Source organism: Callithrix jacchus, chromosome 3, assembly GCF_049354715.1.
Source record: "Callithrix jacchus isolate 240 chromosome 3, calJac240_pri, whole genome shotgun sequence".
NCBI lineage: Eukaryota > Metazoa > Chordata > Mammalia > Primates > Cebidae > Callithrix > Callithrix jacchus.
In genome coordinates this window covers 120,482,991-120,498,251 of record NC_133504.1, presented here as the reverse complement: position 1 = coordinate 120,498,251, position 15,261 = coordinate 120,482,991, and the positions used below count along the sequence as shown (strand labels likewise).

The following is a 15,261-nucleotide window of genomic DNA, read 5'->3' as shown; positions in this document are numbered from 1 at the left end:
CATAATTCAGTATGTGGCTCTTAAAGAATATGTTCTTGACCAGGATGCCAGGTTATACTTAATAAAATGATTAATGATTCTTTGGCATCATCTACAAAGTCCATACATTTTCATTGGATTGCTGTGTCTCTTACATGAAGTTGTCCCCTTTCCCAACTATTTCTCTGGTCATTGCCGTCTTCCAGTAAACAAGCCAGTTCTGCAGAATGTCCCCTATTCCGGATTTGTCTGTTTGCTTCCTTGTATTGATATCATTTACTTGTTCTTCTATTCTGTATCTTCTATAAATAAAAGCTTGCTCTACAGACTCTAGGTTCAACTGTTCTGGGCAAGAATACTTCACAGTATTAAATGCTGGTGTTTTGCTTGGTAAAAATGTAGAGTCTGACAATAACGCTACCTACTGTAACAAGCAACCATAAGTGATCCAAATGGACCCTGCAATTGCAAACAAACTCACATGAAATGCCCTTTTTTCTCTTGTCTAAGTCTTACGGCTTGGAGCTCAGCTCAGGTGCCAACTTTATGGGAAGCTTTTACTAACACCTTCCTTTCCTAGTATAGACTAGTAGTATTTGCTGCAAAAGCTTTTGCATGTCTCTATCCTAACATTCACTTGTCACATTAATGACATATTTGCTTGTCTTACAAGATGGGACTCAACCTTAGCTTTTGCTAAGGACCAGAAAGCAACCAATCCAGCAATCCAAAGTGAGGTGCTATATGCCTGTGCAAAACTTGTAGAGAAGAAACAAGCTTTGGCTTCTGGCCATATCCAGACTATTTTAATGACGGTTAAGTATTCAGTCAATAAATTGAAACCCAGGGAAAAAAATTTCTCTAGAGATTGTTATTAGTATGCTGTGGGCCTTTCCTACCACATCAAAGAGAGGTAGAGAATTCTTTACTGTTCCTCAAGTCTAGCAATCAGAGCTTTGATGAGCTAAGAGTTTGATCTATGCCTCCTGTGGTTCAGGGGACAGAGCAACAAAGCACTCCGGAAGGATTTAAAGGCCAGAAGCTGTGACAATTAGCCAAAAACAGAGAAAAGAGAACTCAACCAGCTGCACTGAGAGCCAGCTGCACTGCCTGAACAGTTCAGTGTTCTTCTGGGTTTCTTTTGGTCTGAGAGAGTGACAGAGAGAGAGATCATACCAGTTTACGGCCATTTCAAATTCCACACAAAGAACTCTGTGGAGGTGTAATTATTCCACCTGAGAGATGGACCACTTGGTTGCCAGGGTTGGAGGCAGGAGATATAAGCAGCCACTCAAAAGAAAACACATCAGTCATGTCAGAGCAGGTTGCTTTGCATTCCTACTGGGAGCCTACAAATAACCCATGTAACAGACTGTCAGCCAAACATTTGCCCTGGCCCAAGGAAGCCAATATGAGATTAACTGAAAGCCAGCCAAGCCCTTTCCTGCCTCTTAGCACTCCAGCCCTCACCTTCATCTGGGGCTGCAGCCTAAGAGGAACCAGATGCAGCCGGTGAGTGGGAGAAGGACAGACCTTCAGGTCAGGGGAATGGAGAGGCTGCCTGTGTCTCTGGAGATGGCTTAAGCTAGTCAGAAGGGAAATCTTGATCTTCAAATGAAATCTGAAACAAGACTTGTTGTCTCTAGAAGTGACCAGAAGACATTATTTGAAATTTACCAGAAAGGTCATAAGGCATGTCCTAGATGTCTTCCAAAGGTCAAGAAGAACTTTTTTGTTCCTTGAATGTGCACTTGAGAAGCGAATTAGAATAGGTAGTTTGGAATAAAAGAATAAACTTTTCTAATCACAGCCTTGAGACCCCTTGTTTAACAGTGTCTCACGTGTCCAATTTATCTAGCAGACTGAGCTCTCCTTAAGGGCAAGGACCATCCTACCCAATGTTATATCCTAAAATGTTCTTAGTGCATAGGCATATGGGTAAGGTCTGAGAGTTAGAGTACATATGATGGAAATACACTGTAGTTTATTTAACCCTTTAGGTATCAGATTAGTTCCCTACTTTATCACTTCCAAAGGAGTGTAAAACAAGTACCTCCTTATATGCATGTTGAAGAGAGAAAATAATTTATCAAGAGTAAGTATTGACCATTTGCTGGTGAGATTGAGTTACTTTTCATTTATAGTACAGTTTTCTCCAACTATTAATCAATTTATATCTTCCATATGTTCTGCTGATAGGATTTTAACTTTTAGCCCAACTTTATAAGATAAGCAATTAATTTTGGAACATCCCTTAAATTTATTTTCCTCTGAGATATTAAACAAGGCCTATCAAGAGAATCCAAAGTTGTTCCTAGCATGAGAAATTTTAGGCTTGGTATGTCTCTGAGGATTCTTTATCTCTAACTTCAGACTGAGGTAGACTGCTATAAATATTCTGCAGGCACACATGTACATATACATTACCCTTAGCATTTCAGGGTCCCAGTTGTCACCCTTGTAAAATGAGAGGATTGGACCAGTTGACGAAGGTCCCCAGGTCCAACAGATTTTATCTAATCATCTCTGACTACTCTTGGACCATTACATTTATTTAAGGGAGTGAAAGGAGAAGATGTTTGAGCAAACTGACTCTGCTAATGAGGTGAGAGGTTGAATATGTCAACTCCACCAACTCTCTAGTGGCTGGGTAACTTCCAGAGCTAATGCCCATCATTCTTTTTGAACTGTGGCAGCCCTCATCTGGAATTTGTTTCTAAGTTATACTAAGGAATGTGTATGTTCTGTTTGTTCTGAGTCTCAAATCAAGAGTTTGGATGCCCCCAGAATTGTTATTGGAGCACGGTCTCATGGAGCACATGGAGGATCCACTTCTAGGTAATAGGCAGAGGCCTTGGTTGAATAGTCTGTTCAGAGGACTAACTGTTCAGAACATTTTTCTTTGATCAAAACTTTAAGGCTCAATCAACTTAAACTCTGAATCTGATTTTTACTTCCACATTCTTCAGTGAGAAACAGGGAAACTAATTAACCAGCTTGCTCTTTATTTCTTGTTTTCTCCCTAGATTCACCCTGACCATTTCTCAGTTTAGGGTAATTATAGCATTAAATAAATTTAGTGACAAAATTTGTAGTTAATTTTATAAAAGTCAGGAAATGCACAGAATCAAAGAGTAGATTTACCTAATTCTACCATCACATACTTCTATTAGTTTGCTAGAGGTTCCATAACACAGTAACACATACTGAGTGGCTCAAATATGAAATTAATTCTCTCCATCCTGGAGGCTAGAAGTCCAAGATCAGGGTGTAAGTAGGGTTGGTTTCTTCTGACGCTTCCCTCTTTGGCTTGTAAATGATTGTCTTCTCCTTTGCTCTTCACAAGGCCATTTCTCTGTGTCCAAATTTTCTCCTCTTATAAGGACATATAATTCTTATATTGAATTAGGGCCCATCCTGATGACCTCATTTGAACTTAATTGCCTCTTTAAAAACCCTTTCTTCAAACACAGTCACATTCTAAGATACTAGAGATTAGGACTTGAACAGAAGAATTGGGTGGGGGAGGACACAATTTAACCCAGAACATTCCTTTAGTGCATAGTCTTATATACCACAATCATACACAAACACTGTTACTTTACAGAATTAGACCATGCATCAGATTATGCAATGGTTTGAATGTGTATGACAAAATTCTCATGTTGGAAGCTTAATCCCCACTGTATTGGGAGGGGAGGCCTAATAAGTAGTGAATGGATCAATGTAGTTATCACAGGAGTGGGTCAGTTATGTCGAGAGCAGCTTACTATAAAAGCAAGCCCAGCCTCTCAGGCACTTTCTTCCCCATGTGTTCTTTTCTGCCTTCCATTATGGGATGATGCAGCACAAAGGCCTTTCCTTTTCCCTGATGCTGGCCACATGCTCTTGGACTTCCCAGCCTCCAGAACAGTGAGCTAAGTTTCTGTTCATTATAAATTACTCAGTCTCTCTGTCGCAGAGCACACTGACTGATTATTGATGTGTGTAACAAAGTGTTTACTTTCTCAAAATAACAAGCTCTATAATAGTTCTTAATGTTTCCAGAAGTCTGAGTACCTTTCTTCAAAGGAAGATTTCTGTCATTTTGGGGATTTTCTTGCTTTTAGGGTGGTAAGATTTCTTTCTTTTTTCCTTTTCTCTTAAATTCAGTGCAGCTGAGAGTGGATAGGTAAGGGTTTTTGTTTTTAACTAGCATGTTAGGTATACTTGGATGGGTATTTAGCATTTTTTAAGGGTTGTTAGCATTTTTTAAATGAATCTTGCTTAATACTGTCTATTAGTTCTCACGGCTCATTAGCAAAACATTTTAATTTTTATCTGTAGAACATATGACACCATTGAGTTTTTTTTTTTTTTTAAGAAAACACAGAATTGAAGGAATTAACATGGGGTGTTGCCTTTTGTTAGAATGACTTAGTTAAGCCTCTTGATTTTTATTTGTCCAAGGCAAATATGATATAAGGATTGTGCACTACCAAAAAAAAAACTCATGGTCATAGAAACTATGCTGCAGGCCCACCTGAGTTCTTTTAAATGGTTATGGCCATAATAGTGTGAATTCCATCAATTCAGTGGATGGGTGGGGAAATAAAAATTTTCCCCTAAACTTTTAGGAAATGGTAGGTTTTTGTTTGTTTGGTTGTGTGTGTGTGTGTGTGTGTGTGTGTGTGTGTTTTGTTTTGTTTTGTTTTACTTTTGGCTTTCATTTTTAAATCTTAAATGCTACGATTGCAGGCCACAAACATGACAGACAATGAGCAGGTAAAGAACCAATGAAAAAGTAAAACAGAAAACTCCTGTGTTAGCTAACAGGTTTCTGAAGATATCACGGTGGTTCACAGAGAAGACTGCAGAGGGTAGCAGCAAGATTCTGTATCAACTACCACATCCTTAAAACAAAGTTGGTATCTCTTTGGACTTAAAATTGTCCTATTCAAAAAGTGTAGAGCCACCATCCAGGGAGCAGGTAGCTGCTGGGCTCCGGGAACACTTGACATCTGGGCTCAGAGTGTGCTTTCCAGGACAGTGACACGCTTCCCTGAGGATTGGCAGCCAGACTGCCTTCAGGGTCACTGCCATGGAGGAGCCACAGTCAGATCTCAGCATCGAGCCTCCTCTGAGTCAGGAAACATTTTCAGACCTATGGAAACTACTTCCTGAAAACAACATTCTGTCCTCCTCGCTATCCCAACCCGTGGATGATTTGATGCTGTCCCCGGATGACATTGCACAATGGTTCAGTCGAGACCCGGTTCCAGATGACGCTCCTACAGTGTCAGAGGCTCCTCCCATCGTGGCCCAGGTACCAACAGCTCTTATACCAGTGGCCCCGCACCAGCCCCCTCCTGGCCCCTGTCATCCTCTGTCCCTTTGCAGAAAACCTACCATGGTGACTATGGTTTCCGTCTGGGCTTCTTGCATTCTGAGACAGCCAAGTCTGTGACTTGCACATACTCCCCTGCCCTCAACAAGATGTTTTGCCAGCTGGCCAAGACCTGTCCCATGCAGCTGTGGGTTGATTCCACACCCCGCACCTGGCACCTGCGTATGCGCTATGGCCATCTACAAGCAGTCACAGCTCATGACGGAGGTCGTGAGGCACTGCCCCCACCATGAGCGCTGCTCAGATAGTGATGGTCTGGCCCCTCCTCAGCATCTTATCCCTGGAAGGAAATTTACATGTGGAGTATCTGGATGACAGAAACACTTTTTGACATAGCGTGGCAGTGCCCTATGAGCTGCCTGAGGTCGGCTCTGATTGTGCCACCATCCACTACAACCACATGTGTAACAGTTCCTGCATGGGCAGCATGAACCAGAGGCCTATCCTCACCATCATCTGGAAGACTCCAGTGGTGATCTGCTGGGATGGAACAGCTTTGAGGTGAGCGTTTGTGCCTGTCCTGGGAGAGACCAGTGCACAGAGGAAAAGAATTTCCACAAGAAAGGGGAGCCTTGCCCTGATCTACCCCCTGGGAGCACTAAGTGAACACTGCCCAACAGCACCAGCTCCTCTCTCCAGCCAAAGAAGAACCCACTGGATGGAGAATATTTCACCCTTCAGATCCATGGGTGTGAGCGCTCTGAGATGTTCCGAGAGCTGAATGAGGCCTTGGAACTCAAGGATGCCCAGGATGGGAAGGAGCCAGTGGGGAGCAGGGTCTACTCCAGCCACCTGAAGTCTAAGAAGTGGCAGTTTACCTCCTGCCATAAAGAACTAACGGTCAAGAGAGAGGAACCTGACTCAGACTGACATTCTCCGCTTCTTGTTTCCCACTGACAGCCTCCCGCCCCATCTCTCCCTCCCCTGCCACTTTGGGTTTTGGATCCTTGAACCCTTGCTTACCATAGGCGTGCCTCAGAAACACCCAGGACTTTGTTTGCTTTGTCCTGGAGCTCTACTGAGGATGTTGGCCTGCACTTGTGTTTTGTTGTGGGGAGGAGGATGGGGATTAGGACATACCAGCTTTGATTTTAAGATTTTTACTGTGAGGGATATTTGGGAGATATAAGATGTACCTTACCCTTCTTGCAGGTAAGGGTTAGTTTACAATCAACCACACAGTAGGTGGGGGCCCACTTCTTCACCATACTAACCAGTCCCACACTGGTTAATTTCTTCTAACTTCAAGTTCTATATCTAGGAAATGCTGGCATTTGTACCTACCTCACGGTGTGTTGTGAGGGTGAATGAAATAATGTATGTCTGGCTTTGAAACCACCTTTTATTACATGGGGTCTTGAACTTGACCCCCTTGAGAGTGCTTGTTCCCTGTCCCTGTTGGTCAGTGGGTTGCTAGTTTCTACAGTTGGGCAGCTGGTTATGTAGAGGGCATTGCCAAGTCTCTGCTTGCCTGGCCAAATCCTCTCTGACAACCTCTTGGTTAACCTTAGTACCTAAAAGGAAATCTCAGCCCATCCCACACCCTGGAGATTTCATTTCTTGTATATGATGATCTGGATCCACCAGGACTTGTTTTATGATGAGGGTCAATTTTTTTTCTTTTTTCTTTGAGACAGGGTCTTGTTCTGTTGCCCAGGCTGGAGTGTAGTGCTGTGATCTTGGCTCACCACAGCCTTCACCTCCCCAGCTCAAGTGATCCTTCTGCCTCAGCCTTTTGAGTAGCTGGGACCACAGGCTCATGGCACCATGGCCAGCTAAGTTTTACATGTTTTGTAGAGATGGAGTCTCGCAATGTTGGCTAGGCTGGTCTCAAACTCCTGGGCTCAAGCAATCCGCCTGCCTCGGCCTCCCAGAGTGCTGGGATTACAAGCGTTAGCCACCGCGTCCAGCTGGAAGGGTCAATTTCTTTTACATTCTGCAAGCACATCTGCATTTTCACCCCACCCCTTCCCCTCCTCCTCCGTTTGTATATCCCATTTTTATATCAATTTCTTATTTTGCAATAAAACTTTGTTGCCCAAAAAAATATTGTTCCTATGCAGCTTATTTTACTTTTTGATTAACCAAATAAACAAGAGGTTTGTTTCATGGCAAATATTAAATAAACATCCTATTTTCAGGTATTCTGTTATTGCAACAGAAAATAGACAACAAAAATTAATCTATTAAATTTAAAATTTTAAATGTGAAATATTCATCTAATATGTTTAATGGCTGAATGCCAACTCATTATTTAAATAGAGCCTTCATACTGCAGAGCACTTCACATGGTAAAATATGACGTATGTTTTAGTTTAATTCCAGGGAGGGTGATAACAATTCTAGATAATTGTTAAAAGGAAAATGATAGAAAACACATTCAAAGGGGGAAAAGTCCATGTTAATTTCAAATTTAGATGAAGCAACCCTGAAATGTACTTATTAACTCACCAAATCTGAAAATTTATTACATAATTGGTACTTAGCCCAGGAGCCAGGGTTTCAAGTGAGGAAAGACACAAGGTCCCTCCCTGGCTTCATGGAGCTTCCACACTATGGTGTAAGCAAAGGCAGTGACAAGCAAGCAAATAAGTAAAATTGTAGACTAGGCTAAACATGAGGGAATGGAAAACAGAGCCGTGAGAGAGGAACACTTAGGGAGGCCAGTGAGCCCTTTATGAAGAAGAGGCCTTTAAGCTGAGACCCAAAGCAGAGAAGGGCCAGCCACATGAACAGCCAAGGAGCTTGGCCTCAGAGCCACTGTTCTTTCTGGTTAAACAAAAGTTGTCCAGGCATGGTGGCTAAAGCCTGTAATCCCAGCATTTTGGGAGGCCGAGGTGGGCAGATCACCTGAGTTAGGGAGTTTAAGACCAGCCTGACCAACATGGAGAAACCCTATCTCTACAAAAAATACCAAAAAAAAAAAAAATCAGTCAGGCATAGTTGCATGTGCTTGTAATCCCAGCTACTCAAGAGGCTAAGGCAGGAGAATCACTTAAACCTGGGAGGCAGAGGTTGCAGTGAGCCGAGATCACGCCATTACCCTCTAGCCTGGGCAACAAGAGTGAAACTCCATCTCAAAAAAAAAAAAAAAAAAAAAAAAAAGAACAAAAAAAGAAGAGTTGGACAGGCTTGAGCACTGACAGAAGGCTTTCGGGGTTGGAACATGGTCTGCAATTTGGTTTCCCTTTGTGAAAATCAGCGACTAGAACTTTGGCAAACAAGACCTCAAGTGTGGGTGAGAAAGTGGGGAGATTGACATTGCTCATATTAAACATGTAAAAATATATCACTGAGACATTTCACCAAAGAAGATCTGCAGATGGTGAATAAGCACATGAAAAGATGCTCAACACCATTAATTATTCAGAAAGTTCAAATTAAAACCACAAAAGGTAGCACCAATTAGAATAGCTAAAATTAAAAAATAGTGATAACACCAAGTGCTGGTGGGAATGTTGAGAAACTAAATCACCGTACTTTGCTGGTGAAGATGTAAATGATATAGCCACTCTGGAAAACAGTTTGGCAGTTTCTTAAACATGCAACCAGGCACGGTGGCTCATGCCTGTCATCCCAGCATTTGAAGAGGCTGAGGCTAGTGGATTGCTTGAGCTCAAAAGTTTGAGACTAGCCTGGGAAACGTGGCAAAATCCCATCTCTATGAAAAATACAAAAATTAGTTATGTGTGGTGGCTTGCACCTGTGATCCCAGCTACTTGGGAGGCTGAGGTGGGAGGATTGCTTGAGCCTGAGAGGTGAAGGTTGCAGTGAACCAAGATCACGCCACTGCCCTCTAGCCTGGGTGACAGAGTGAGACACTGTCTCAGAAAAAGAAAGAAAAAAATTATAGACACTTGAATGAATGACATTCAAGTGAATGTGCCTTTAGATAACTCCAGGTCCCAGATATAAAGCCACCTTCAAACATGCAACAGTTTGGCAGTTTCTTAAGAACAAAAGACATGCAACTACCATATGACCTGGCAATTGCACTCCTGGGCATTCATCCCACATGAACACTGTGTTCACACAAGAACCTGCACATGGGTGTTTATAACAGCTTCATTCGTAATAGTACAAACCTGGAAACAATCCAGTTGTTTTTAACAGATGAATGGTTACACAATGGCATATCATACATGCAATACCCAGAAATAAAATGAGCAAATTATTGATATACTCAACAACCTGGATAAATCTCTAGAGGAATAAACTGAATGAAATAAACAATTTAAAAAGCTTACATACTGTGTGACTCCACTTATGTCATTGGGGGAAACGGTGAAATGCACATGGGATCTCTTAATACTTTCTTAATAATTGTCAGATTTCTTTCTGGGTATTATTTAAGTTGCATATAAATCTACAATGATCTAAAAATAAAGTTTAATTTTAAAATACACCTCTGAGAATTGTGGGAGTTTGGGTTGGGACCAATTTCAAACTGGTGATACATGGCAGAAGGCCAGATAGTGCAGGCCTCAGGTGTGCCACTTAATCTTTCATCTCCTGCTTCCACACTTGCCAAATGCTGGGGTTGAACCATAAATAGGTCTCAAGACCTCCTCTTTGCTTCTACAATTCCATAACCCTACTGAGCTATACACATTTGTGGAACCTTGGTTTTGGCCTTCTATTTATCAGAGACCCTCTGAAAACCTTTATGGAAACAGCAGTTAACTATCTTTCTGGCATTACACCAGAAGAAGTAAATTCTGCCTTCTACCCACCTGAAAACTGCTTTGCATGCTACAGAAAGATTACTGGCATTACAAAAGGAGAAACACCAAGCATTTTCTTTCATGGATAAAACAGTCCCCAAATCCACAGTGTCCTCACAATGTCCTCTTCCACAAAAAAGGAGGAACTTCTTCCACACATACACCATGTGCTCAAGTTAATACTTTCTTAAAAATACTCAGATCTCTTTTTTAGAAACTAGGGGAAGAACTGGGGTGTTTTAGGAACTCTGTTTTGCATTCACTATTCAACCATTTATTCATTCATTCATTTATATTGTAAGCCCTGGAGGTGCCCTCTGTTGTGATATACTTCTTTCTTGACATTTTTATAAACTCTTCAATGTATGCCTTCCCTTATAGGCATATCCTTTCCAGTTGAGCCATACTTATATATGCAAACTTAGTCCTCAAATCTCAATCTTGTGACCCATTGTATTTTCCAAAGATGACTGCAAAATCATTCTCATCCCACATGCTCTTCTTAAAATGCAACTGTGACATTCTTATCATGAAGTGATGGGGACTGTGTTTCCTCCCCTTCAATCTGAGCAGAGAGAGAGCTAATAGTACATGTTAGAAGTGACATATATAAGTAACTTCCAAGGGTAGGGCATAAAAATGCCATGTGCGTCCACCTTTTTCTTGGGGATACTCACTATTGGAACCCACCTGCCATGCTATGAGTAAGCCCAAACTCACCCAATTCACCAAGGTAAGGAGGCTACATGGAGAGGCTACCCATAGATGTTTTGGTCAACCATTCAGCTGAAATCTCAGACAGTAAATAACTAGCATCAGCTGATAGACATTCGAGTGCATGTGCCATTAGATAACTTCAGCTCCCAGATGTAAAGCCACCTTCAGACTTTGAGTGACAGATAAGATTCTAAACATTGTAAAGATAAGCCATCCTCACTATGCTGTCTAAATTCCTGTCCCACAAAATTGGGTGATGAATTGATCATAATAAAATGGTTATTTTATACCACTAAATTTAGAATACTTTGTTGAGCAGCAATAGATAACTATGATTATACTTGTTAGAATAAACAGCCTAACCTAACTCCCCTCTCTCTCTCAATCTTCTGCTGGTGCTCCCCATGGTCAAACCCAACTAGAAAGGAAGGAATCTAGAAAAGAAGGAAACCCAGTCATGTAACCCATATAAGTCAGCTTTTGGGGGCAGGAAATAGGGTGGAGTGTGGAGCTGGTGAAACTGGCAGATATCCAGTGTAGTTTATGCTTTGCCTTATTTTAATGATGACATGAAAGTTGTGATGCCTACATTTTTATCATTATGAAATAAATAATAATAAACAGCAATCATCTAACCATTCTTTCAGATAAATCTGTAAAATGAGGGATTCTCTATCAGCTGTGGCTCCATCATGAAGAAGAAGCCGAGTTTAATCATTAAGAGCCTAGGTTCTGGAGCCAATCTGCCTGTATTCAAATCCTAGCTCTGCTACTAACCAGCTGTATAAATTTGGGTGGCTCCATAAGCCTCTCTGTGCTTCACTTTCCTCATCTGTAAAGAGGAATAAAAATATTGCTGTCCTTATAAGTTTGTTGTGGAGATCAAATGAGTTAATAAAGGTAAAGCACTTAGCATGGTGCTGGTTAAGAGTAAATACCCCATAAGCATTAGCCATTATTATAACATATAGGAGAAGATTTCAAGGTGCAAAGTGTGGCAAAGAAACAAGATGGAAAGACAGCAAGATGTCTTTCTTTTTGCCTTTATTTTCTTCTGAAAAGCACCAATAGTTGCTGCAACGATCTGATGCTTACAAATTCTTTAAAAAGAATGACTTTACTAGGATAGAAAAAAGTTCAAGAGTGACTCAAGTAGGTAGGAAGGAATAAAAGCTATCTTAGTTCATTTTTTATCAACTAGAGGTGTGATTTTTTTCTTATGAACCAGTGACACATTATTAGAGCTTATTAGCTTTGAAGTAAGTCTATTACATTGGTCTTCTCTTCATAACTTCTATGAAAATAATTAAAATCCAAGGCAATAGTTCTATAAACAAGTAACCTCTAGATAAATACCACTGGTAGCAATAACATTCAAGGAGAAAATAAATGACATAAATCATGTTATGAAGAGGTTATTAAAGGGAATGTTTATAAAAACGTGAACAAGGCATAAAGAAAGAAACTGCAAGGGATAGTTTATTACTCTGGAACTGGCAGCCGTAAGAGTACTGCAACCCCTAAACCTGAAAGTACAAGAGTAGAGTCATTGGCTAAACTTGGAGGGAAAGCTGTATGAAGAGGACTGCAGAGAGGAGCTGTGTGCGGCAGTAGATGGAGAGACACAGCTGATTCACATAAGGAGAGAGCCAGGGAAGATCGATATCCTAGCCTACCTCTCCGTCACACTTCCAACTTGTCAATAGAGCTCCCGATTGGGCAAACCCAAAGAGAAGTCAGAAATAACAAAAGCGGTTGTTGAACGCCATACAGGACAGCCTTCCAGAGTAAAGAGCAAAGCAGAGAATAGGTCTGGAGGGGCAATGGAAGATATAGTGAGGAGCATGCTTTGGTAGCATTTTGGATAATAGTCATCCATCCCCATGGGCTTGCTTAGAAGATTCCATGTATTTAGCTAAATTCTAAAATATTTTCTATTACAGAATGTATAATGGATAGCTTTTTGGTTGGTTTGGTTTTCCTGTGTTCCATGTCCCAGCATCCATTAGAGGTTCTTGTGTTTGTGTGGTAATAGCACTCCAGTCTTCCTTTGCATAATTACTCTTCCTCCATTCTTAACCCATGCAGTTTATGTGGGCCTGACCTTACTCCATGGATTCTAGGGTAGACATGTAATTCAGTTTCTCCTCTGTCTCTAGGGATGAACTCTTGATCCAAATCAACCCAGTGACTTTCAGTCCTGAAGCAATAGCTTCAGGAAAGGGTCTCTTTCTTTCTGTTGAGGTTGCTAATCTTATAGAATCTAAGCCCGAAGTTAGGGTCATCTCTGCCTCCAAATAGTGAGAATCTGAGGACACAGACAACAGAGAGGGAAGCAGAGATCAGTGATGGAGAAATCGAGTCCCAGAGTCCCAGTGAAATTGATGGAACACCTTGACCCCACTGTGCCTAAAACCAAGATACTTCTGGATATTTTAATTATATGAGTTGGTAAATTCTAGTCTTTTTTTCCTACCTCAGCAATGAGAAGTCGTTGGGTTGCAATGAGAGAGGAGGCAGGAGGGTGCCAGGTGATAGGTTGAAAGGAGTCCTAGAATGGCATCAAGCTGTACTGATTACCAGGTATCTCAGGGAAAATTAGCCTTCTCAGTAGAAGCAAAAAGGCCTGAGGCTATAATTGGATATTTCACTTCCTCATTCTGCTTTATATGACATAGTCCTAGAGGATGCTAGCTATGCAAAGTACTTCACTTTCAGCAAGTGTTTTATAGTAGCATTCAAAGTTTCTGTTTAATAAACATAATGGATATTTTTCTGTTTCATCCATGAAATGGTTCTGCTTCATCTCTTTAAAATGCTTTTGTGAGGAATGTGATACTAAAACAATCTACTGTTAAAACGGAATGCTGAAAGAGTTTCTTATGGTGTCTTCATTCTCAGGGAATGAGCACAGTTCCATTGTGCGTAGCTGTCTGGTTCCTGTTCCAATTTCAAAAAGAGAATAAATTAGCATCTAGAAAAGGGAGATCTGTTTTTTTCCTTTTTAAAATTTATTTCTACCACTTCCCTCAGTCTCTAGTCTACAGAGTTTGGAGCCTAGCAGGGAAGAAACACAGTGGGTGCAAATAAGATTTTTCCCACTGTCACAGTTTCTTGCATAATGGTTATAGAAGAGAGAGTAAAAGAAAGCAGTTGAGCACTCCTGCCAATAATCATGATAATAACAGCCAGCATTTATTGACCTAGACACTGTACCAAGCACTTTACAGATACAGGTTCGTAGTATATTTCATTGCACATAGAAGTTCAATTTTGGTTGAATGAAAATTGACTAGCTTAAATGGTCATCTCCTCTGGTTCATTTTATTTCTTCCTGGAGAGAGAAAACTGAAAGCTGATTAAGACATATAATTTTTTTGCAGCTGTTTCTCTCCATCATCTAAGAACACCAGGTTGTTCTTTCACTTCCTTCATGATTTCCTCTATATTTAGTTGTTAACTTATGGGCTCAATGATGCTGAATAACATTCAACACACCATATAGTCACTACAGAGGGAAGTAAACAAGGGCGGGCAGGAGGATTCCTCTGTGGAAAAAGGCAGAATTCCTCTCAGTCTCAGCCTTGCCCCATACCCTTTATCAGCAACACGGGCATTCCTGCAATTCTTGGGCAGGACACTTGTGGCTCAGTTCATGACTACTCAGGCTACTTGGGAAGCTTTCACCAAGAGAGACTGCCTCAGAGCTCTGTCTCTGCTCAGTCCCATGAAACTGTTTTTTGTTGTTGTTTTTTTTAATCAGTGAAGAATGACTCATGACTTTATTTAACTTGAGGGTCCCCCCCTCCACTGCCCCGCCCGGCCCTGCCCACAGCTGTGGACTCTTCCAGGAAAGAAGAAATCGGAAAACATCACCTTTTCTCCACATTCATCCCCAACTTCCACTTCCGTACTATAGAAGCAAAATTGAATAGGCTGGCTAATTTGAAGAGAAAAAGATTATAGGGGCTTTGTATTTTAGAAGTAGAAGAGGGAAATAGTCAGGTTCACTCTGACAAAGCCCACTAGAGATGATAGACCCATTGGTAGAAATGGCTATCTGGATACTCAAAAAGAGCATTACTCATCCCATCCCATGTCTGAGCTCAGTACTGGGGGAGGCGATAATCAGATCTCACCAAAGCTGGCAGCCTTCAACTGGACATGTAGGTCTGGGCAAAGACCAACAGCAGTGGTGTTGGCAGTGGAAGTTATCCAAGTCACTTAGCACCAAGATATGTTATCAGCGGCGAGTCCATTTGGGTCTGTACCAACATCAATTCTTGCCTCCTCAGAGGAATGAATTTGAGGGGCATAAGGCAGAAAGAGAGCTCTAAGCAAGTTTTAGAGCAAGAGTGAAAGTTTATTAAGCTTTAGAGCAGGAATGAAAGCACACTTGGACGAGGGCCAGGGAAGCAACTTGAAAGACTACTGCACACTTTGGCCTAGTTTGAC

The 15,261-nt window shown here is 41.3% G+C and overlaps 1 pseudogene; it reads left to right on the top strand.

Moving 5' to 3' along the window:
* The first annotated feature begins 5,028 nt into the window (after positions 1-5,028).
* LOC100390955 (cellular tumor antigen p53 pseudogene) lies at positions 5,029-6,250 on the top strand (annotated as a pseudogene).
* Positions 6,251-15,261: the final 9,011 nt, after the last annotated feature.